Source organism: Delphinus delphis, chromosome 8 (genome assembly GCF_949987515.2).
Source record: "Delphinus delphis chromosome 8, mDelDel1.2, whole genome shotgun sequence".
In the NCBI taxonomy this organism is placed as follows: Eukaryota; Metazoa; Chordata; class Mammalia; order Artiodactyla; family Delphinidae; genus Delphinus; species Delphinus delphis.
In genome coordinates, this window is record NC_082690.1 from 18,544,462 (window position 1) to 18,566,988 (window position 22,527).

Sequence of the window (22,527 nt, forward strand, 5' to 3'; positions counted from 1 at the left end):
AAAGCATTCAGAGCAGAATACCAGATCCCTAGGAGGAGTCACTCGACTAACAATAAGGAGAGGTGCTGGAAGAGAGCATCCCCCATCTGACCTCTCTCTCGGCTGGGAGGAGGATGGTGGTCAGTCCTTTGCTTTCTGCACAAACTCCTACTGGTCACCAGCCCCACCTGTGGAAGGAAAAACCTCCCAGAGGCTTCACAGGAGCCACCCACCCTGTGAAAATCCTGCCCTTCAGAAAGGGCTGGAAACGCAAGGCACCCCTGTGGTATGACGTCTTAGTTAGCTCAGGCTGCTTTAACAAAACACCATAGACTGGGTGCCTTAAACAACAGACATTTATTCCTCTCAGTTCTGGAGACTGGGCAGTCCAAGATCAAGGTGTGGGCAGATTCAGTTCCTGCTGAAGGTCCTCTTCCTGGCTTGCAGACGGCCGCCTTCTTGCTGTGTGCTCTCACGGCCCTTCTTTGGTGCTTGTGCATGGACAGAGTAGGGTCTCTCTGTCTTCTTCTTCTTATAAGGGCACTAATCCCATCAAGAGGGTCTCACCCTCATGACCTCATCTAAACATTATTACCTCCCAAAGGCCCCACGTCCAAATATTACTATCACATTGGGGGTTAGGGCTTCAACAAAGGAATTTGGGGAGGATGCAAAAATCAGCCCACAGCAAGGTGACTGACACTTTTTACCAACTCACAGTGAATATTCAACAAAAATTGTAGGAGTCAAATCCCGCCTACCACTTACCAGTTGTGCTTCCTTAGGTAAGTGACTTTATCTCTCTGTGCCTCATTTTTCTTACCTGTCAAGGGGGAAATAATGCTCTTCATTGTGATGCTAACTCACAGTGAAATGTTTAGAACTGTGCCTGACCCATATTAAATGCTTAAGAAACATGAACAATTTTTAAACTCCTTTCATCCTGCCGCCTCCACTCCCCATCCCAGGCCAAATTCCAACAGGTATGCCAGGTACAGCAGAAGTAAATAAGAGGGAAATTTTATTTTGTTGTCTTTGATGAAGTATCACCACCCTCTCAATGGTCCTTCATCAGGCCTGGAAAATGTCTGTTAAACTTCTTTGTCTCTAGCACATGATGGGTGCTCAATTAATCTATTTCAAGAGAAGAAAGAGACAGGAAAAGGAGGGAAGGAAGGGAAAGGTAAGAGGGAGGAGAGAGGAGGAGGGGTAAAGAGGAGAGATAATGGAAGGAATTAGGGCAAACCCAGTCTGTACAAAATTGAACTCATCGGCTATCTCCTCCCACCCTGGCCCCAGCCTGCTTTCCCTCCTGACTTCATTCCTATCAGTGGTATTAACATTTTCTATTGTCTGAGGCTCAAAACTTCAGGGTCATCGTCAACTCTCCCCCTTTCTTGTTCCCCTTATGCATCCAACCACTGACCCATAGTAACCCTTTTATTTTTGAAGTATAATTGACTTACAATATTATATTAATTTCAGGTGCCCAACATAGTGATTTGACACTCTCATCTATTCCAAAATGATCACCATGACCAGTTCCAGCCACCATCTGTAACCATACAAAGTTATTAGTATATTATTAACTGTATTTCCCATGCTGTACATTACATTTATTTATTCATTATTTATTTTATAACTGGAAGTTTGTACCTCCCAATCCCTTCCATTTATTTCACTTATTCCCCCATCATCCACAGCAGCAACCTGTATCTCTGAGTCTGTTTATGTTTTGTTATGGTTTTTCTCCTGTTTTTATTTTTTAGATTCCACATATAAGTGATATCATACAGTGTTTAACTTTGTCTGACTTATCTCACTTAACATAATACCCTCTAGGTCCATCCATGTTGTTGCAAATGGCAAGATTTCATTATTATGGCTGAGTAATATTCCATTGTATATATACACCACATCTTTTTTACCCATTTTTCTATTGATGGGCCTTTATGTTGCTTCCATATCTTGGCTATTGTAAATAATGCTGCACTGAACATTGGGGTGCATATATTTTTTCAAATTAGTCTTTTGTTTTCTTTGGGAAAATACCCAGAAGTAGATTTGCTTGATCATATGGTAATTCCATTTTCAATTTTTTTTTAGGAACCTCCATACTGGTTTTTATAGTGATTGCACCAATTTACTATCCTACCAATAAGTGTACAAGGGTTCCCTTTTCTCCACATTCTTGCCAACACTTATTTGTTGTCTTTTTGATAATAGACATTCTCATAAATGTGAAGTGGTATCTCAACGTGTTTTTTTTTTTAAATAAATTTATTTATTTTTTATTTTTGGCTGCATTGGGTCTTCATTGCTGCATGCGGGCTTTCTCTAGTTGTGGCGAGCTGGGGCTACTCTTCATTGCCATGCGTGGGCTTCTCATTGCGGTGGCTTCTCTTGTTGCAGAGCACTGGCTCTAGGTGCACGGGCTTCAGTAGTTGTAGCACGCGGGCTCAGTAGCTGTGGTTCATGGGCTCTAGAGCACAGATTCAGTAGTTGTGGCGCCTGGGCTTAGTTGCTCCGCGGGATGTGGGATCTTCCTGGACCAGGGCTCAAACCTGTGTCCCCTCCGTTGGCAGGCGGATTCTTGACCACTGCGCCACCAGGGTAGCCCTCAATGTGGTTTTGATTTGCATTTGCCTTATAATTTGTGATGTTGAATATTTTTTCATGTGTCTGTTGGTCATCTAAATGTCTCCTTTGGAAAACTATTTGGGTCCTCTGCCCAATATTTAATCAGGTTGTTTGTTTTTTTGATGTTGGGTTGTGTGAGTTCTTTGTATATTTTGGATATTAACCTCTTATCATTGTTTGCAAATATCTTTCTCCCATTCAGCAGGCTGCTTTTCATTTTGTTGATAGTTTCCTTCACTGTGCAAAAGGTTTTTAGTTTGATGTAGTCCCATTTGTTTATTTTTGCTTTTGTTTCCCTTGCCCAAGGAGACATATATTTTAAAAAAAAATGGCTAAGACCAATGTCAAAGAGCATACTGCCTGTGTTTTCTTCTACGAGTTTTATGGTTTCAGGTCTTACATGTAAGTTTTTAATCCATTTTGAGCTTATTTTTGTATATGGTATGAGAAAGCAGTCCAATTTGATTCTTTTGCATGTAGCTGCCCAGTTTTCCCAACGCTATTTATTGAAGAGGTCGTCTTTTCATAGTAACTCTTCATAATGTTTCTCAGACATATCTTTTTTTCCTTTTCTGGTAACTCTCACTGTAGTTCACAGCTTTGTCATCTCCCCTTCCCCATAATGTGATGGTCCTGCCTCTAATCTGTGTCCTCGCAACCCATTCTGTCTAATGCATCCAGGTTAATCTTCTTAAATTACCATTCCCACTGCATTATCCTCTTTCAGAAACTGACAGTGGCCCTTTCCCATGGGCCCCCGCATCATTCCAGCCTCATTCTCCGCTTCTCTTCTGTACAGATGCCCTCCTCCAGCCTGATATGTCTTCTCTCTGTTCAGGATGCATTAAGTGCATTTGCATCATGAAAAATTTCAATTAGGTGCTAGACCTGAACTGTCTGAAATGGTAGCTATTAGCCATGCTTGGCTACTGAGCACGTGAAATCTGGCTAATGCTACCAAAAACTGAATTTTTAATTTTGTTTAATTTAAGTTAAAAAGCAGAAGCAGTGTAAAATATTTTGGCATTAGACACGCTTTTATTGTTTTGATAGAAGCCCATTTCACTTTAACCATCGTATCCTGTGAGATATCACTGTTGTACTGTAGTACATGTATCAGCAACGTGTGTCATTTCTTGTACTGAAAACACAGCACAAAGCGGGAGAGAGATAAATTAGGAGTTTGGGATTAACATATACATACAACTATATATAAAATAGATAAACAATAAGGACCTACGGTATAGCACAGGGAGCTATGCTCAATATCTTGTAATAACCTATAATGGAAAAGAATCTGAAAAAGAATTGATATAAATATATGTATGTATAACTGAATCACTTTGCTGTACACCTGAAACTAACACAATATTGTAAATCAACTCTATTTCAATGAAAAAATAAAAGATAAAAATAAATAAATAAAAACAACACTGGTTGTGTCAGTGTCAATGGATTGATTCAGTTGGAATGATTTTATTTTCTAGGCACTGATATGCCACCGTAATGTGATTTTCAAAATATTTTATGCAGATAGCATGAGCTACAGTGACACCTATTCCTTTTGGTTTCTTTTAATGTACCTAATAAAACACGTAAAAATACATATGCGGCTTGTATTATATTTCCATCGAATTGCTCAGTAGTAGCTCTGCGTGATGATGACACGCAGGAACCTAATGGTAAGGGAGGTGGGAAACGGGCCTCCTGGAGATGGTTACGGCAGCCTCTATATTGATCCAGTCCTGCCTGTGGCATCTAGAAACCAGCTTAGGCACAGTGGGGACCTTCAGTAAATGCTGCAGAAGGTGGTAGAGTGTGGTGAGTAGGAGGAGAAGATTGGAATGATCAGACGCTGAATTTGAATCCCAGCTCTGACAACATGATGGATGACTCCAAGCCTCAGTTTTTCCATCTGCTAAACTGGAGTGTTAACATTACCGAATTCAGAGGGTTAGAGAAAAATGACATAAGATAATACCTACTCTTAGCATGGTACTTGCCGGTAACGAGTGCTCAATAATTGAGCACTAATAAATTAGTTTTGGAGGCCCTTCGATTCCTCTTCTCTGTGATTCCCAGTCACATGGTTGCTGCAGAGGATGACCTTCTGACTCACAGATGAGGTTCATTGCAGCAATAAAATCCCCTCATAGAGAAGTATGTTTTACCCACAGACTCAGCACAAAATGCACTCTCAAATGCCCATCAGCTAACCACAATGACCTGCCCTTGCAAATCCCATGATCAGCTCTGAGCTCCACCTCCAGCCGCCCTGGGATGGGGCGTGGGGGTGGGGTGGAATGGGCCCTGTTTCTATGCAGTTCCCATTTGTCAAAAAATAATCTTCAGGATGCCTAGCCCTCCTCCCAAAGCACACCTCCAGGCTCTCCCAAGGTCAACTGAACCCCCAGGCTAGAAGTCACTGGAATTGTGGTATAAGTGACTCTCCAGAGAAGTGCTAAGGAAAGCCTCTTCTCCTTATTCTTACCTTGCTCTCTGCCGATATAAGAGGGTGTGCTGGGTCCTGGCACAACCCCGCAGACAGACCAATGTCTTGGAAACCTCTCCTGGGGTCTTGCCAGGCAGGAGGAGAGGAAGCAGTTGTATAGCTGAGTCATTGGAGCTCATATTCTCTCCCAGTGCTTCTAAGTGGAGAAGAGAAACAACAGTGATTTCAGACAACACTCGAAGAAACAAGAAAGCAGAAACCAACTCCAAGCTCTCTGCAATGTTCTGGGACCCAGAACCAAGGAGAGAGCCAGAGTCTTGGATTTAGAACCAAAGAGGCAGAGAGTAACGCAGAGAGCAGAGCACCACAACCTTCTCACAGTGAACGCACATGGGAGCCAGTCCTCTAGTTAAAGTAACCAATAAACCTACAATGGCTGTTAGAGTCCCTCCAGTGTCACAGGGAGCTGTAAAGGGGTCTTAAAGGAGAGGAATAGCAGGACCCTTGTGGCTGTGACTGACACTTTTTCTAATGAAAGAAAGAAAAGAAGGAATTTATTAAAAGGATCCTGAGTATCTCCCATAATCAGAGCTAAGATTAAATAACCAAGCCATGGGAAATATAGAGATGTGACAACAGACCAGCTTCGTCTATGTGGCAGAATTACTCCAAGGAGCAGAGATTACTGGGAGCCTAGTACAACATGTATTCCTCCTTTCCTCCTTAGAACCCCAGTTTTATTGGGCAGCAATGGTTCCCAGCTAAAAGATTACATTTCCCAGCTATCTTTGCAGCTAGGTTTGGCCAGGTGACTAGGTTTGGGTCAATGAGATGTGAGGAGAAGAGTTAGGCCTTCTAAAAAAATGAGAGCCATGCTTTTTTCTCCCTTTTGTCCTTCCAACCTCCTGAAATGCAAATAAGACCACTGAAGTTCCTGCACCCTTACTGGAACAGGAGGTAACTCAGAGGCTGGAAACTGCCCTGAAGATGGAGAAGCAGAAAGATCGGAGCCTGACCTTGGAGCCCTCAGCTGGCCCTGCACTGCCTACTTCTGGACTGTTTTTACAGAAGAGCAACATATATGTCTATTTTATTTAATTACTATTTTTGTTTAGTTGTGCTTTTTTGTGGCATGGGTGGGATGGGAGTTTCAGTTAAATGCAGCAAAATCCAATCTTAACTGATATACTACAATTAGGCTGTCTCCTATTTACTGTATCTTTAAGCAGACATGGTCTGACTAGCTTCCTCAGTTCTTAATTCAAAATCCTGGGAAAGCTCAGATTGGCCCAGCCTGGGTCAGCTACCGTCCCTGGACCAAGCAGCTATGGTCATGGGAGCATATCCTGAGAAAACCAGGAGCTGAGGGGGGAAAGGGTGGAGCCCATGCTGATCTCTGCCCACAGAGGGAGGGGTAGCAGGTCATAGAAGTAAAGACAGAAATGAGTAGACAATGCCCGCAAGTCTACTATAAGAAGAGATGGGTTTAAATTACCTTAATCTTGGACGGACCTAGAGATTATCATACTAAGTGAAGTAAATCAGACAGAGAAAGACAAATATCATATGATATCACTTATATGTGGAATCTAAAATATGACACAAATGAACCTATCTATGAAACAGAAATAGACTCACGGACATAGAGAACAGACTTGTGGTTGCCAAGGGAGAGGTGGCTGGGGGAGGGATGGAGTGGGAGGTGGGGTGAGCAGATGCAAGCTATTATATATAAAATGGATAAACAACAAGGTCCTACAGTATAGCACAGAGAATTATATTCAATATCCTACGATAAACCATAATGGAAAAGAATGTAAAAAAAAGAACGTATATATAACTGAATCGGTTTGCTCTATGGCAGAAATTAACAGAAGATCGTAAATCAACTATACTGCAATAAAAAAGAAAAATAATCCTTTAAGGTAGTTGTGTAATATCCCCATTTTACAGAAACAAAACTGACACTGAGAGCGGTTAAAGTCACTTGTCCAATGGCTCACAGCCAGGGAGTACTGGAGCTAAATTTCAAGTCAGGGTACAATTTCTATCGCATTAATTATTTGCCAAGCTCAATTCATTATTGAGCTTCCCTTACAGAGAGAACTGGATTAGAGATGACATACCTCCCCTCCCATCCCTACCTCCACCCCCTTAAAAAGACACAGCTCTGTACTCATGTCACTTAGAATCTAACTGGGGGGAGGGAGCAGACAACAGTGAGCCTATGTAAAATTACAAAGCAGAAAAGTAACTGTAAATTAGATAATGTCTCCAGGAGGGATGGATGTGTAAGGACTGCCCGTCAGACCCTCCAGGAGAGTCGGCCATGATGCTGGCGTTAGCCAGAAAATCTGTGAACCTGGCAGCAGAGCTGTGAGAGCAACAAATATCTTTACTGGAGCTTTTTTTTAAGAGCTTTTGATTAGCCTGAAACATTAGTGTGACTTATTTTCTCAGCTCTGGTAAATATTTAATTATCAAAAATAATGGTGTCTTTTTTTTTTTTTAACCTTTTTGAATCTAAATCACAGTGAGAATTTTATTAAGGCTGTCTTGGCAGTGAATGGCATCCTAGTGTGGCATCTTTTAACTGACATCCCTATAATTAGAAAGAATTGTCTTTTCATACCACAAATTTGAACTGGCTAATTACTCAATGAATATTTAGCTTCTCACGTAGGCAAATATTATGTGAAGAGAGGAACTTTACTGAATAAGTTTTCAACCCAGAAAACTTCCCAGCAGCCAGCTATGACCCTGTCTATCTGAGGTCTTCTCCACTGCTCTTCACCCCAACTATTCACCACCCACCTCTGCCATCTCAGACTCACATACATGGATGTACACACCATACACACACGCACACACACACACACACACACACACACCACGTCCTGGCACTTCTGAGGAAAGCCAAGGGGGTCCTTAGTTGTTTGGATTTTCACATTTTTATTTCTTAATACTGTAAAATATTTCTGAAAATATCTCAACCACTCAGAAAATTTAAGGAATAGTATGATAAATACCCTTGTGCCCATATCCCAGCATCAAAAATAAAACATGACCAATAAGGTTGGATGCCCACGTACTGCAGCTCCTTCCTCCCAACCCTCCCTCCCACTCCCTATTCCCATGCTCCTAAAGTTGACCATCTTTGAATTTGGTGTCTATATCCCTATGTATCATTCATAAACAGTACATGGCTTGGTTTTGCATAGCTTACAGCTCTTATAAGTGGTATCACAGTGTATACACTCTTCTGCAACATGCTTTTTTAGCTCCATGGTGTCTCATAGAGTCATCCATGTTGATACATGTAGTTCTACTTCATTTTTATTGCTGAAAATAACTCTATTCAATGAGGATTTCACAACTTACTCAACTTATTCATTTCATTCTCTTGTTCATAGAAATTTAGATTGTTTAGGTTGTTTATTATTAGAGCCTGTGCCTGGAGTACAGTTGCCCAGTTGTAGGGCAATGTGTCTTCAACTTTACTAAATACTTCCAAATATTTGTAGCTCAATGAGCAACAGATAAACCACTCAAGAAAAACTGATGTTTTTAACCCACCTTACAGTTTTTGGCCTGAAGGACTGTGTCAGCATTCCTTTCCAATACTCTCCCGTGGCTTCAGTAACTTTCCAGAAGCCTCTTCTATGTTCCTGTCTCAAAGGATGCTGGTGTCAATGAACTGCCAGTCACAGGCCCAAAGCCATGACCCCAGTGAGAAGGCTGAGAAGGCTTACCTGCTTCATGTTCAAGCTGGTCTCCTTCGAGCTCTCAGAGATTTGCAGCAGGCAGGGCGGCGTGATCCCCAACTCTGTCTGACACCCACCAGCACCAGAAGTACAGAAGATCAGTGACATATACCTCAGCTTCCCAGGGCCTCAGCAGGGACTGCAAGTCCTCAGGAAACTAAAACACAGCTCCAGGGGAGGAATATATTGGTTCAGTTGTCCTAAGGAGAAAGCTGAGAAGTCTTAAGGACTTACCTTGTCTGGGGCTCCATTGCACTAGGAGGATTTCAGAGAGGGACAAGCCCTCCAGATCAAAGGAATGAGTGACTGTCTTCTGAAGGATGAGCAAGCACTGTAGTGATGGGAACAGGGGAAAGATGGAGGGAGCACAGGTCGGCCTGATCCCCCAGGAATCTCCTTCTATAAGAAGCTGCTGGGTCAGTCCTTCACCAAACTCTGAAGTGTGGAGAAAAGGGGCTCGTGTCTTGAGAGCTGACCTCTGGTCTCATCAAGGGCAGATTGAACCAGGCATCCAGGATGTGCTCTGGCAGTGTCACCACCAGCCCCATCCAAGAGCTCCCTTCATCCCAGGCCTCCCTGCCCCTTCTGGGAGGGCTGCTTCCTTCCCACTTAAGCACACTGCCAGGTCAAAGTCTACCGGGCTTAGGGGAGCTGAGTGCCAACCTTGAAGAAAACTGTGTTTTCTGCAGCCCTGCAAGCCAAGAAGGAAACGCCCAGGGCAAACTGCACCTGACCCCGGGCGACCTGTCCACATAAGGTCTCCACGTAGCTTTGCAGCCCTGAGATCCTCCGTCCACCTCTGCCACCATATAACCCCCAGCACTTCACAGGACCTAGTCCCTCACCCTGCAGCTGGGGGGTGGTCTCTTTACGGACCTGGTGGTCTCATGTCTCGCTGCCTCTTCGTAAACCTGGGGAGGCCGAGGCACAGCCCTCAGTAACTGAGTACTTCCTTCTGCCTTGAACTTCATCCTCTTCCTCCTTTCCCACTGGGACAGGAACAAGCCCTTCTGACAGGCCCAGTGTGGCTCAAAACGGAAGGTAGTTCCCAAGCCACTAGCCAATAGCAGAGCTGGAATTTGCCATCAGAGTCTCATCTACAGAGGGAGGAAAGTTCCAGGATGCTGGGAGCTAAACCCCAGGAGGACCAGGGGAGCCTTATCTCTGGCCCCCGGCTGTACAGTCCCCACTCGCACTCAGCTCCGCAACAATGCCTGGACTAATTTCATCCAATTCTACTTTAAAAAAGAAAACCCCGGAAATAATTACTTTAGTCAGCCATTATTTACTTAAGTAATTCTTTACTCAAACGTCTTTAGGCTTTATTTTACTAATACTACATAATTACGTAATTGTGTAATTAGGAAGAAATTAAATGACAAATGTTTGCTGAGAACAAATGGAAAAAAAAATAGATCCTTTATTTCCCTGAGTGCTCTCGGCTCAGTATGTTACATCTCCTTCCCCTCCTCCCAGCTTTCCCCGGTCTCCCCACCCCCAGTCTCCCGCAGTGGGGATCAAACAGGAGGGGTACCTGGACACGTAGCAGCAGGTGTGGGCACCCTGAGCTGGAGGCAGAAAGCAGACACCTGTTAGAACTAACCTGTGTATCTCTCTCTACAGCCCGACCTCCCTCCCCGGGTGGGAGGCAGGAGTCAAGCCTCCTTTGGTTTCAAACGCTTACTGGCCCGGGAGATCCACGGAGCTCCATCCCACGGCAGCCCGAGAAAAGTAAGCACAGCTGGCCCTACGGATTACCCTCCTGTAAGCAAGTCCAGTTCAGCTCATCCTGCAGATTCCCGGGGCGGAGAGCTTCCCTGTCTGAAGAAGAGGAATGAAGGGTCTACTAGATTGAGAGGGGGATGGGAACACATCTGCTTTGCCACCTTCACAGGGACCCACAGTGTCTGCCTGGCACTCTACCCAAGGAAGAGGCGTGGCACACACCCCAGGACTGAGCTGCTCATAGGGGGACCCATTCCCGTGGGCCACCACGCCTCCTCCCTCCTTTCCTTCTCCAACCTCAGCAGCTGTGGAAGCCAGTGGAGCTTCCTGCCAGTAAAAATCCAATCAACCACCTACCCAACACCCATGGAGTGTGCCTTTTGTTCAAGTTCTGAGGGGGACACAAAAGAGCAGGCAGGCCACAGCTCTGCTCATTAGTACGTCAGCTGCTTGGAGCTTGGCATGTAGATCAGCGTTATTCACAGTAGAAAGTTTCCTAGGCCAGCCTGCCAAAAAAAAAAAAGAAAAGGTCACTTTAAATGTCCCCAGCATCCGTACAAACAAGGAGGAGTCTGCGCCGCGGATGCGGTTATGGAGGGTCACATCTGTCTGCAACACTTCCAGGCTGTGCCCCTGAAGAAGTCACTAATCTTGCCGTGCCTCCATTTGCCCATCAGTAAAATGGGAATGGAGCACACCCTACCAGATTACTGGGAGGATTAAATGAATCGGTAGCAACAAGGCACTCAGAACAGCATGAAGGGTTATTAAGCAGGAGCTGGGAACTACAGAAGCCAACCCAGAGTAGAAAGGCTGCGGGGTGCGGGGGGCGGGGGGAAGCTCCTCCCCAACCCCACCAGCTCTGAGCTGATGATGACTCAGGAGCTGGGGCAGGGCCAGCAGGGCAGGAGGTTGGGAAAAGTTGAGAAAGGTCTTAAAGGGACTCTGGTCCCCAGGGGCAGTGCCATGGTGCCCTGTAGGAGGGACTTCCTGCTGACTGAATGCTCCAGAGAAACTTCTGCCTGGGGCCTCTTACTTCGGGGGCCGACTGTAGGAAAGAACACAGGGCCCCACTCTGTGACATCCTTGAAGGAAACACTTTCTGAGTTTGTCTTTTTTTTCCCCTCAACAAACGGGATCAAGGGATTAAAGTGACTTCCTCCAATGTCTCTATTCATTAGTTTCATATGAAACAGACAAAGAGTCTGTCCAAACACTAATGGTGGGTCTTCAGGTGTCCACCGAGGTGAAGAAACCCTGCTTCTGGCCATCTCAGAAGGGATCGGAGGCGGGGAAGGGGGATAATAGACGGGGCTGGGCACCCTGAGCCCTTGCGACAGCAACAGAGGGAGGAACCAGGGGTTTTGCCTTCCCAGCTCCCCAGTTCTCTCTGGAGAAGAAAGAACGTCCCCTTCAGAGTCTGAATCCCAGCGCAGCAACTTGCTATCTGAGTGGCCCTGGCAAGTCGTGTGACCTCTCGGAGCCTCAGTTTCTTCTTTTATGAATCAGGTCTTATAAAATGATTAAATGATCCTTCATGAGATTGTTAGAAGTATTACATGAAATAATGCATTATAAAGCACTTAGCTCAGGGCCCTGGCACATCATAAGGACCTAACAGATGGTCATTCATTCCTTCATTATTATTACCATTCTTACCTCATGGCACCGCTACTAGTCCTGCCACCACAGATCAGATCTTAGAGGGGCGTCCAGAGCGGGTGCCTAGGGTAGGGGTGGGTTCCAGGCGACCGCAGGCAGCCGTGAAGTCCGTAGAGGAGAGGGGAAGGGCAACCAGGAAGACAGGGGAGTAAAGAAAATTCTAACAGTTGGAGAAGATGGGGCAGTTCAGAGCCAGGGCTGCTGTCCCCATGCACTGTCCAGATATGAGAGACAGACTGGTTGGTAGTTCTCGGCAGAAGACAAACATACACCCAACACGGAGGAAATTCTACCCTTTTCTTTCCAGCATCCTCCATGAAGCTTCGTATTTCTAGGAGCTCCTTTGGGGTCTTTAAATTACAGTCTACTGGGGTTAAGAGTCACTTGTTCTCTGTCAGAGGCTAGCCTCAGAAAACTGCGCTTTTTAAGATTTTCCCATATTGACATTCGGCAAACCAGTTGCCCACACCTCCGTCACCCTACTCAGTCTTCTGGGCTTCTGTTCATGGGGCCCAGCCTGGACATGTTCTGTGTGATGCTCACCAGGGCTCTTGCTGTGGCCACGCTCCCACCCTGCATTTCCTTGAAGGCTGAGCTTGGGGTCTTGTCTATGTTGTCCCACCCCTGGCTGCCAGCCCGGCTCCTATATTTCCTTTGCTCCTGCCCGCTCATGGCCTCAGCCACCCCCTAGCTGAGGCAGGTCCTCCCACCTCGTTCTGTGTTGTCCTTTGTTCCAGGCAGCTACAGGGTCAAGCAGCAAAGGAGCCAGGGAAGCCAGAGGGAGAAGAGCCACACCCCTTCTCTCTGGGTTCAATTTCAAGTTTAATTCAATGCCACGGATATTTATAGACCATCGAACACCAGAAGGCTCAGAACCAAGTGTGTGTGAGTGTAAGTGTGTATGTGTGAGAGTGTGTGTGTGTCGGGGGGTCCTCTGATGGGAGAGAGGGAGACTCATCTTTGTTGGTTCAGCTCATGTCTTTCAAAAACATGAAATTCGGGACTCCTTCTGAATGTTCTATAGAACACATTGCAGCCAGCCAGTACTGACCGATGCATGAGCTGAGTTTTTGAATCCCAGGGCTTTCTCACAAGTTGGGTCCCCAGGGTAGGGACGAAACTCTACCCCAGCAGGCATCAGCTGCTCCAAATCTCCCCACTAAGCCTTGCTTTGCCTCCTGTGGCTCGTTGGCTGAGAGCCGGTAGTAACCAGGGTAAGTCTGCAATTAACAAGGTCTCCCCCGTCATCTAACCTTAACAAGGACAGAGACAGCCAGCGCACAGCCTGCCCTCGCTGCCTCCTCTGTGCTGTTTGTTAGCCTCACAGATTATTATTAGAGGAGCCGCAGAGCTAATCACCTCCCTGGTGGACACCCTGCCTCCCGCTGGCTCCGGCTCCTACATCGTCTGCGTTTGACCTGACTTCCCAGGGCTCCCAGGCTGCCTGCTGGCGGCTCCCAGGGAGGAGCAGAGGTGAGCCCACCGGGGCAGGACTGGAGGATCGTCTCCCCCAGGAGGGTGACCTCTGCCCTGAGCCCCCGAGGACAGGGGCTGGGGAGGTAGAGAGGTGGGAGAAAGGAGAGGGAGGAGGAAGTTTGGGGAAGTACTATAAACTAAAAATGCCTTGGCACTTATTCATCTCTGGTTAAGCCCTTGTTAGTACATCCAGAGGGATGTGCACAGGGAAAGGCAGGAAGACCAAGCTACGGCAGAGCTCCCCTCCCACAAATCAATGTCGGGTAATGGAGGAAGGTCATTAGCAATTCTCTCCTTCCCCCAAAGACGGCAGAGGAGAAAACAAACTTCAGTTCCAGCAGAAGGAATTTAAGCAGCCAGAGGAAGAACCCCCTCACTGCGAGGAGGCTTTGCATCCTTGGATAATTTCCATGCCTCCTTCTGCAGCCCAGCTAGCCCTCACCAGTTTTCACCTGGCTTTTCCCCTGCTCAAACCTCCTGGGTGGCCTCCACTGGGCAGGAGGAAGTCTGAAGACAGGAACCTGATGTTGAAGCCATGCCCTTGCCACTTCAGGGCACTGTCTTGGCCTATCTAAGCCCAACTTTTCCTGCAAAGCCAGCTCAGGGTCACTCCAGTCTTCTTCTGGCCTCGGCTCACCTGCCCCCCAGCCTTGTTCCAGGGGTAGGACCCATCCGTGCGTCACACATTTCTGAGCTCCTCCCTCCTAAGTGCGGTATCTCACACAGAGACAGCGATCAACGGATACCACGTGCTTAACACGAGGGACAATGTGAGTCCTGGTTGTTCTGGTCATTTGTAGGATGTTATAATCAGAGTTTTAGAATCACAGGGAAGAAGAGCAAGAAAGGGAATGATCAGTTACAGGACCTTATTACCCCATGTCTTCCTTGTGACCACCCTATTTGGTAGGTTTTTTTTTTTTTTTCAGTACGCGGGCCTCTCATCGCCGTGGCCTCCCCCGTTGCGGAGCACAGGCTCCAGACGCACAGGCTCAGCGGCCATGGCTCACAGGCCCAGCTGCTCCGGGGCATGTGGGATCCTCCCGGACCGGGGCACGAACCCACGTCCCCTGCATCGGCAGGCGGACTCTCAACCACTGCGCCACCAGGGAAGCCCCTGGTAGGTATTTTTATTCCCATTTTATGTATATGCAAACTGAGGCTTACAGAGGTAATTTGCACAGGCCCACATAGCCAGTAAGTAGCAGAGCTCTGGGATACGAATTGAAGTCTAACCCCAAAGCCTAAATTTCCTTCACTATAGGATGTCCACCTTGGTCAAAACTCCCTTAGATGTGAGGTCAATTTGACCTAGGCTTCTATTACAGAACTCACACAGGATTTGCAAAAAGGTGGAGTAAGTGAGACATCACATTTCATATCACGTCCATATCCTCACCACCCCTTTGGAAGAATCCCATTTCATTTAGTGATTTCTGAAAATGAAAGGTACTCACTAATTCAACAAATGTTCAGTAAGGAAACTGAGTGCATGCAATATGCCAGGTTCTGTTTTAGGTGCCAGGAATACGGCAGAGAACAAGACAGATAAAAAGCCCTGCCCACTCATCAACAACAAAACAAATAACCTGATTAAAAAATGGGCAAAGAACTTGAATAGATATTTCTTCAAAGAGGAAATACAAATGGCCAATAAGCACATGAAAAGATGCTCAACATCACTAATCATTAGGGAAATGCAAATCAAAACCACAATGAGAAATCACTTTACACCCATTAGGATGGCTATTACGAAAAACCAACAAACAAACAAAAACAGAAAATGAGTGTTGATGAGGATGTTAAGAAATGAGAACTCTTGGGCTCTGCTGGTGGGAATGTAAAATTGCATAGCCCCTATAGAACACAGTATGGCGGTTCCTCAAAAATTAAAGATAGAATTGTTACTGAGTCCCAGCTTATACCGCTTTACACACGACAGACCAATAAATCGAGGGACAAATTGTTGGGGCAAGGGATAGCGACTTTATTCAGAAATCCAGCACACCAAGAAGATGGGTCTAGCATCCCAAAGAACCATTTTACCTGAGTTAGAATTCAGGCTTCTTTTATACTACAAGGGGAGGGGATGTGGTTGGTTGGTGCCAATTTCTTGGTACCAGAATCCTTTGTTCTTGCAACTGTCCATGTAGATCTGGTCACAATGTTCCTCCAACAAGACAAATGTTATTCTCTGTTCTGCAACTTTTTATCTCTATATGAATGGGAAAGTGTTATACCTTTAAAGGTCAGAGGCTTGAGAAGGGGCTATCCTGTATATTTCAGGCTACAGGCAACATTCTTTTAGAAAGGTGCAGAGCCAGCATGACTAAGCACAGGCAACAGCGCACAAGGGTTAGCGCTAAAGCAACAGATCCAATGTGGAGTCAGGTTTGTTCTTCTTTGTTACAGAATTATCGTATGATCCCTGCACTTCTACTTCTGCGTGTATATCTGAAAGAATCGAAAGCAGAATCTTGAAGAGATATTTGCGCTTGCATGCTCATAGCAGCCGCATTCACAACAGCCAAGAGGTGGAAGCAACCCAAGTGTCCATCCATCTACAGATGGGTGGATAAACGAAATGTGGTATTTACATACAATGGAGTATTATTCAATCTTATAAAGGAAAGAGGGCTTCCCTGGTGGCGCAGTGTTTGAGAGTCCGCCTGCCGATGCAGGGGACACGGGTTTGTGCCCCGGTCCGGGAAGATCCCACATGCCGCAGAGCGGCTGGGCCCGTGAGCCATGGCCGCTGAGCCTGCGTGTCCGGAACCTGTGCTCCGCAATGAGAGAGGCCACAACAGTGAGAGGCCTGTGTACCACAAATAAATAAATAAATAAAAATAAAATAAAAATTAAAAAAATAAAAAATTAAAAAAAGGAAAGAAACTTTGATTCATGTTACAACATGGATGACCCTTGAGGACATTACGCTAAGTGAAGTAAGCCAGTCACAAAAAGTCAAATACCATATGATTATACTTACATGAGGCACCTAGAGTCGTCAGCTTCCTAGAGACAGAAAGTAGAATGGTGGATGCTAGGGGCTGGGGGAGGCGGGGACGGAGAGTTGTTGTTTAATGGATACAGAGCATCAGTTCTACAAGATGTAAAACTTCTGAAGATTGGTTGTACAATAATGTGAATATATTTGACACTACTGAACTGTACTTAGAGACAGTTAAGATAGTAAATTTTATGTTATGTTTTCTTAACAACAATTAAAAATAAAAAAAAATTAAAAAAAGAAAGAAATACCCTGCTCTTGTGGAGCTTCCATTCCTGCACTGAGTTCATGCCCTGCTGGCTTTCTCCTCCCGGGCCTCCTTCCCCTTCCATGGGTGAGAGGGGCCAGGCAGGAAGTCAAGTAGCCATAGGGTTCATACCCCTGCACTGCACACTCACGCCTGACACCCCAGCATTTCTTTGCAGGTCTCCTCAAGCTGGGAGGCTCAGGCCAGCTCCTCTCCTGACCCCTGTGGCTCGCCTCACTCTCACTGGTGCCCCCTGGACGAGGGTCATGATAGTGCTCATCACAGCCCAGATGGAGGCTCCTTGAGGACGCGTCAGGGGTTCACCTCTGGAAACCAGAGGCCTTCTTGGTTTCACCCCCAAGACTCTCCAGGGCCAGAAGTCTGTTGACTTGTCACAGATCCCCCGAGGGGCGTGCATGCGGTGTGTGTATATGTGTGTGCGTACACACAGAGTAGGGGTAGGAAGGTGGACGCGGAAGGAGTCCTTCCGGTGGGACCACAGATGTAGCCAGCTGCGCGCAGGCCTCCAGCAGCCGGCCCTTTCCCCAGGGGGCCCACCTGGCGCTAATCGTGTGTTGTTCTGCCATGGATGCAGCTTCTCCCCCAAAGTCCTCTCTGTCCAGATGTTGTCATCCGCCAACCCCATCAAGGGGGGCTGGCCTGGGGTCTGGCTGTCGCCTGTCAGCCCTGACATCTTCAGTGGATAATGGAACGCGAGGATGTGAGAGGCAGAGCAGGTGCATGCTAATGAGGAGATCAATTTTAATTATGATTTTAATTAAACACCCGATCCAGTAGGAAATATGACAAGAGCTGGGCTGGGGCTATGCAGCCGGGAAGGAGGGAGAGCTGTATGGGGAGGGAAGGAGCCTCCAGGAAGCCTCAGGATTTAAAAGAATAAAGGGCAGCACAGTTGGGAAACGGAGAAAAACCTGTGCAGCCTGAATTTTGCACCTAGCGAGGCTCTTCCTCCAAAGAGTGCTCAGACATCTCAACTCCTGCAGAGAGGGTCTCGGCCACGAGGAGGCCTCGGAGAGGGCCAGGCCCGCCCTCTGTTCACCTGGGGAAATCGAGGCCCCGGGAGCGGGGAGCTGTGACTGTCTCTGCTCTGTCCCCACAACATGCTGCCCAGGTCTCCAATCAAGTGCTGATCACACCGCATCCTCCTCGACTCCTCCCAGCCCCCATCTGTTTATATCAAGTGTTTATAAAGTGAGGGCTGTTTGTGCGATGCAAACGCTTCAGGGGCAAGGCCACAGGTGGACACTTAGAGGGTTGTTGATGCTCCTGGTGGCCATGCCTCCTACCGCGAAGGACTTCGCTGTCATAAGGGGTCATCCCCAAACTCCACATTCCACTGGTGCTCTGAACAGTACCTGGCATGTAGTAGGCATTCAGGAAATGGTGTACAATGAATAATTACATGACAAAGAAAGTCCCTCAAATGTAAGGAGAAGTCAGGAGTGCACCCAATTAGTCAGTTGTTCTCAAGTCAGGCTATCAAATTTCTCAACACTGCCCTGATTGGAAGAAAGCATTGTGTGCCGTGTGTGTGTGTGTGTGTGTGTGTGTGTGTGTGTGTGTGTGTGTGTGGGCATTGCTGTGTTGTGTAAGTGGTGGCAGATGACAGCAGCTGGTGGGGAGGAAACTCAAGGGGGCAAAGGAACTAATGCTACGGGATTCTTGATAGCAGGCAATTCTAGAATAACGCAATAGCAGAATTGCCAGAGATGTTATGGGTGAGCGCTGCCCACCAGAACTTTTTGCAGTGACGGAATGTTCTATACCTACACTGCCTGATGCAGCAGCCAGTGGCCACATGTAGCTATTGAGCATGTGAAATGTGGCTAGTGTGACTGAGCTGCTGAATTTTGTATTTAATCTCAATTCATCTCAATTCAAATAGCCACACGTCACCAGTGGCTACCATATTGGACAGCACAGTTGTAGATCACCTAATCAAATTCTCTCTTGGTCCAGCAGAGGAAACTGAGGCCCAAAGAAGTAGTCCTTGGACATCACCCAAGCTCACGCATAGGCCTTCACAGCCAGCGCGTTAAGGCTCCATCCTCTATGGCTTTCTGGTGCATAAACAGAGAGCTTGTCAGCGGCTTCCACTTCTGGGAATGTTGATAAAGTCCCTCTGTAAGGCCTAAGGGCCAAGTGCAGAAAGATTCTGCCCAGTTCCCCAGATAAAGTTGCACTGGGAAGAGCTGGAGGCCAGGGCAAGACTTGACTTAATAACCCAGCTACTTCTGCCTTGTCTCCACCACCACCAGTGCCCCAGCAGGCAGGGCCCTTCTGGTTGTTCCCACCTAGGTAATGTGGGGTCTTCCCAGCCTGTTGGCCTGCAGCTAAAGTCTTGTCACTGGCGTGAACAGAGAAGCTGAGATTGGAGATGGTGGCAGAAGTTAATTGGGATTAGATGCGCATGTTCCATGGTTAATGAAAGCGCAGATGGTCCAGAGCTACTTCTTAAGCCAGATTATCTTCTAATTACTCTCCCCTCCTCCCTCTCTGCTTCCTCTTCACCCTACCTGCAGCAGTCCGCCTCCACAGGTGCTCTGGAGAGGTATCGATTGGGCTGTTTCTCCTTCTTGCAAGTTATGACTCAATATCTAAACCTTTTCCATAATAAATGAGGTCATTTGCAGGAGGAAAGGAGAAAACAGGGACTCTGGGCCTCACTCTGACACACCCATCAGCCCCTTCTTTCCTTCCCTCTTGTCTCCTCTGCTGTTTGCTTCGTTCTCGGGCTGCCAATGGAAGAGACAAAGGCAGGGTACCCACAAATCGCTCCTATAGTCAGAACACAAAGGATGTCTGCTGTCAACACATTTCAGACTCCCAGATTGGCAGTGACTGCAAATCAGGGAAAAGCATGGGCTACAAATCCCCAGAGAATTCCCCCAGCCTACCGCAAAGCCCCCCACTGTTGGAGCAACTGAATTCCAAGCTTCAGATGAACTCTGGTTCTCAGACTCTGGGAGCTAGCTTACCAGGAGCACCTTCTTAGAAAAGACCAGCTCCGAATTCTCTCTTCCTTTCACATGAGGAAGAGATGGAGAAGGACAGAAAGTTAAGCAATTTGCATCTGTGATTCAAATTTGCTCCTCCCAAATCTGAGCAGGTTCCCTAGCAGCCAGACCCTGGTGTGCGGTCACACTGTCCTCAGACCCAGCTCCGCTTGGTGAGTTCAGGACCCTCAAAGTAGGACAGAGGCAGCCTCGCTGTGGCCACGGCAGTCCTCCTGGTAAGGAAGGACCCTGCCTGTCAGAGACCTGTTAGCTGAAACAGACAAAAGTGTGAGAGACAACCTGCTGACCTTCTGGGGCACAGGGGGAGAGAGGTGCATCCAGGGCGAGAAGGCAGCGTGTTGTGAGACAGGCTATGAAGCCGTCAGCGAGCAAAGGGCCAGGGACAGACACAGCGTGTAACCTTGTACATTGGCCCTTCTCATGCTAACTGCGGTCTCCGTAGGAGAAAGAAATTCTCTCTTTAAAAGAACTGACAAAGTGGTTTTGCAACTCCCAATCAATAATTCCTTTTGCCCCTTTTTTTTTTTTTTTTTGGCAGTACACGGGCCTCTCACTGTTGTGGCCTCTCCCGTTGCGGAGCACAGGCTCCGGACATGCAGGCTCAGCGGCCATGGCTCACGGGCCCAGCCACTCCACGGCATGTGGGATCTTCCTGGACCGGGGCAGGAACCCGTGTCCCCTGCATCAGCAGGCGGACTCTCAACCACTGCGCCACCAAGGAAGCCCTCTTTTGCCCCTTTCTTAAGGAACTCCTTCCTGAGAGCAGTGTATCTGCTAAAGGAACCAGCCAGCGCCCCTCTGTTTGCTGGTGCCCAGCCCTCATGCCTTCTTCAATTCATTTCAACAAAGTCATTGAGCATCTACTCTGTGCTTTCTTTTGTGTCTCCCCGCACCCCCGGAGAACAATGGCTCTGGAGAGTGAAGTGGGGGTGGGGGTCGGAGTGGGGAGCCAGTGGCAGGAGCAGAAATGGAAGCAGAGGAGAGCAGTGACGGACACCATGTCTTAACGGGTATTCAGATTCTTGCCTGGCTTGGTTTTGTCCCCAGCATTAGCCTGTCTCCTAGGGTTCTCCTTGCCTTGGGTGACACCTTGAGCCTCCCCCAGCTCGCTTACATGTACTCAGTCAACTGGGGATGACACCAGGCTCCAGACAAAATCCAGGTGGGAATGCCGGCCACCCATCTCCAGGGTAGTACATTCAAAGCCAAACAAATGCAGCATTATTTTAAGCTGCACACCCACACAGCGCTCCTAGGAGCATCTAGGCAGGGAGACCAGCAGAGAGATGAAGACTTCAGCCTGACAGCCAGAGAGACCCACATCTTGCCCCTGACCCTGAACGAACATGTTTCTTCTCCTGCCTGGGACTGTCTTCCCATTACCGTGCTCTGCAGACAATTAGCAAGCCCTGACCAAGAGACAAGAACTTTATTAGCACTGGTAACATCTCACATCAACCCAGGCCTTTCTGCCCAAGATCACCATGTACCCTGTAGGCAAGAATCCTCTTCTGCCCCCCTCCTCTGGGATGGGGGAAGTGTGGATGGAGTTGCTCCTCTCTCAAATTGACGATGTTGCAACCAGGGCTCAGAGCTTAAGGAAAACGCATCCAGTTAGAGAATAAATTCAGGTGGAGCCTTGACATCCTCATCTTTGAGTTTTCTCACGCCTACTGACTGTGGCAAATCCATTAACAAGTATTTAATGAGCAACTATTATACGTGAGGCATCACAGGACACTTGCAGATGTCTAAGATAAGACACCTCTTCTTACTTGAAGAAATTTACACTTTTCTCGAGGAGATACATCCAGGGACACTGGTGGCTACTCCAGTGCACACTGGGGAATCCACTCACATGGAGCACAGCAGAGGGGCCCTTGGTGGTGATGCCCATGACCATGACTATGTTACTCACAACAGGAGGAGGGATGAACCAAACACTGTAGGACTGGGAGGGGGTCATTGTGGGATGAAGGGATGGAAAGGCTTCACCAAAGTCATGGGGCTTGAGTTTAGTTTAGAAGGATGATTTGGGTTTAGTTGAAAGGAGACAGGTGAGGAAGACATTCTGATGGGAAAAATCCCATTAGGTAGGAGATCTGGTCAGAAAGACCCAGAAAGAGTTCAAGAGACACTGAACAGAACAGTTTGGCTGGAAAGGAGAGCTTATGTGAAGCAGAGATGGGAGACCTGTTTGCACATGTAAACTGGGGGCCAAACACCACTAAAGAACCCCAGGCTGAGCTTTGTCCTGTCAGAGACCCACATCCCAGGTCTTCCTAGTGAGGACAGAGGGATCTTGGGTTTGCGTTACTGGATAAGGTTCAGATCTGGATTTGTGGCTGGATCCCCCGAGTGGCTGGCCGTGCTCCATGGGCTGCAGAGCTCCATTCAGCCTCCACCTTGAGGACCTCTCCCCCACTTCTCCTCACCCGGAGCCTGGCGCCCAGCATCTAAGGACAGCAGGAGTGATTGGGCCTCTCACTGCTGGGGCCTCTCCCGTTGCGGAGCACAGGCTCCGGACGCGCAGG

The 22,527-nt window shown here is 47.4% G+C and overlaps 1 long non-coding RNA gene across 2 annotated transcripts; it reads right to left on the minus strand.

Annotated features, from left to right (window-relative positions):
- Positions 1 to 350: 350 nt before the first annotated feature.
- On the minus strand, positions 351 to 9,020 carry LOC132428958 (uncharacterized). Of its 2 annotated transcripts, XR_009520262.1 has the most exons (5): positions 8,824 to 9,020; positions 5,111 to 5,267; positions 1,446 to 1,534; positions 748 to 802; positions 351 to 470 (listed from the first exon to the last, which is right to left on the minus strand). It is a non-coding gene; the product is annotated as an uncharacterized lncRNA (long non-coding RNA). The 2 variants fall into 2 exon arrangements; XR_009520261.1 differs by lacking the exons at positions 351 to 470; positions 748 to 802 and adding an exon at positions 1,029 to 1,113.
- Positions 9,021 to 22,527: the final 13,507 nt, after the last annotated feature.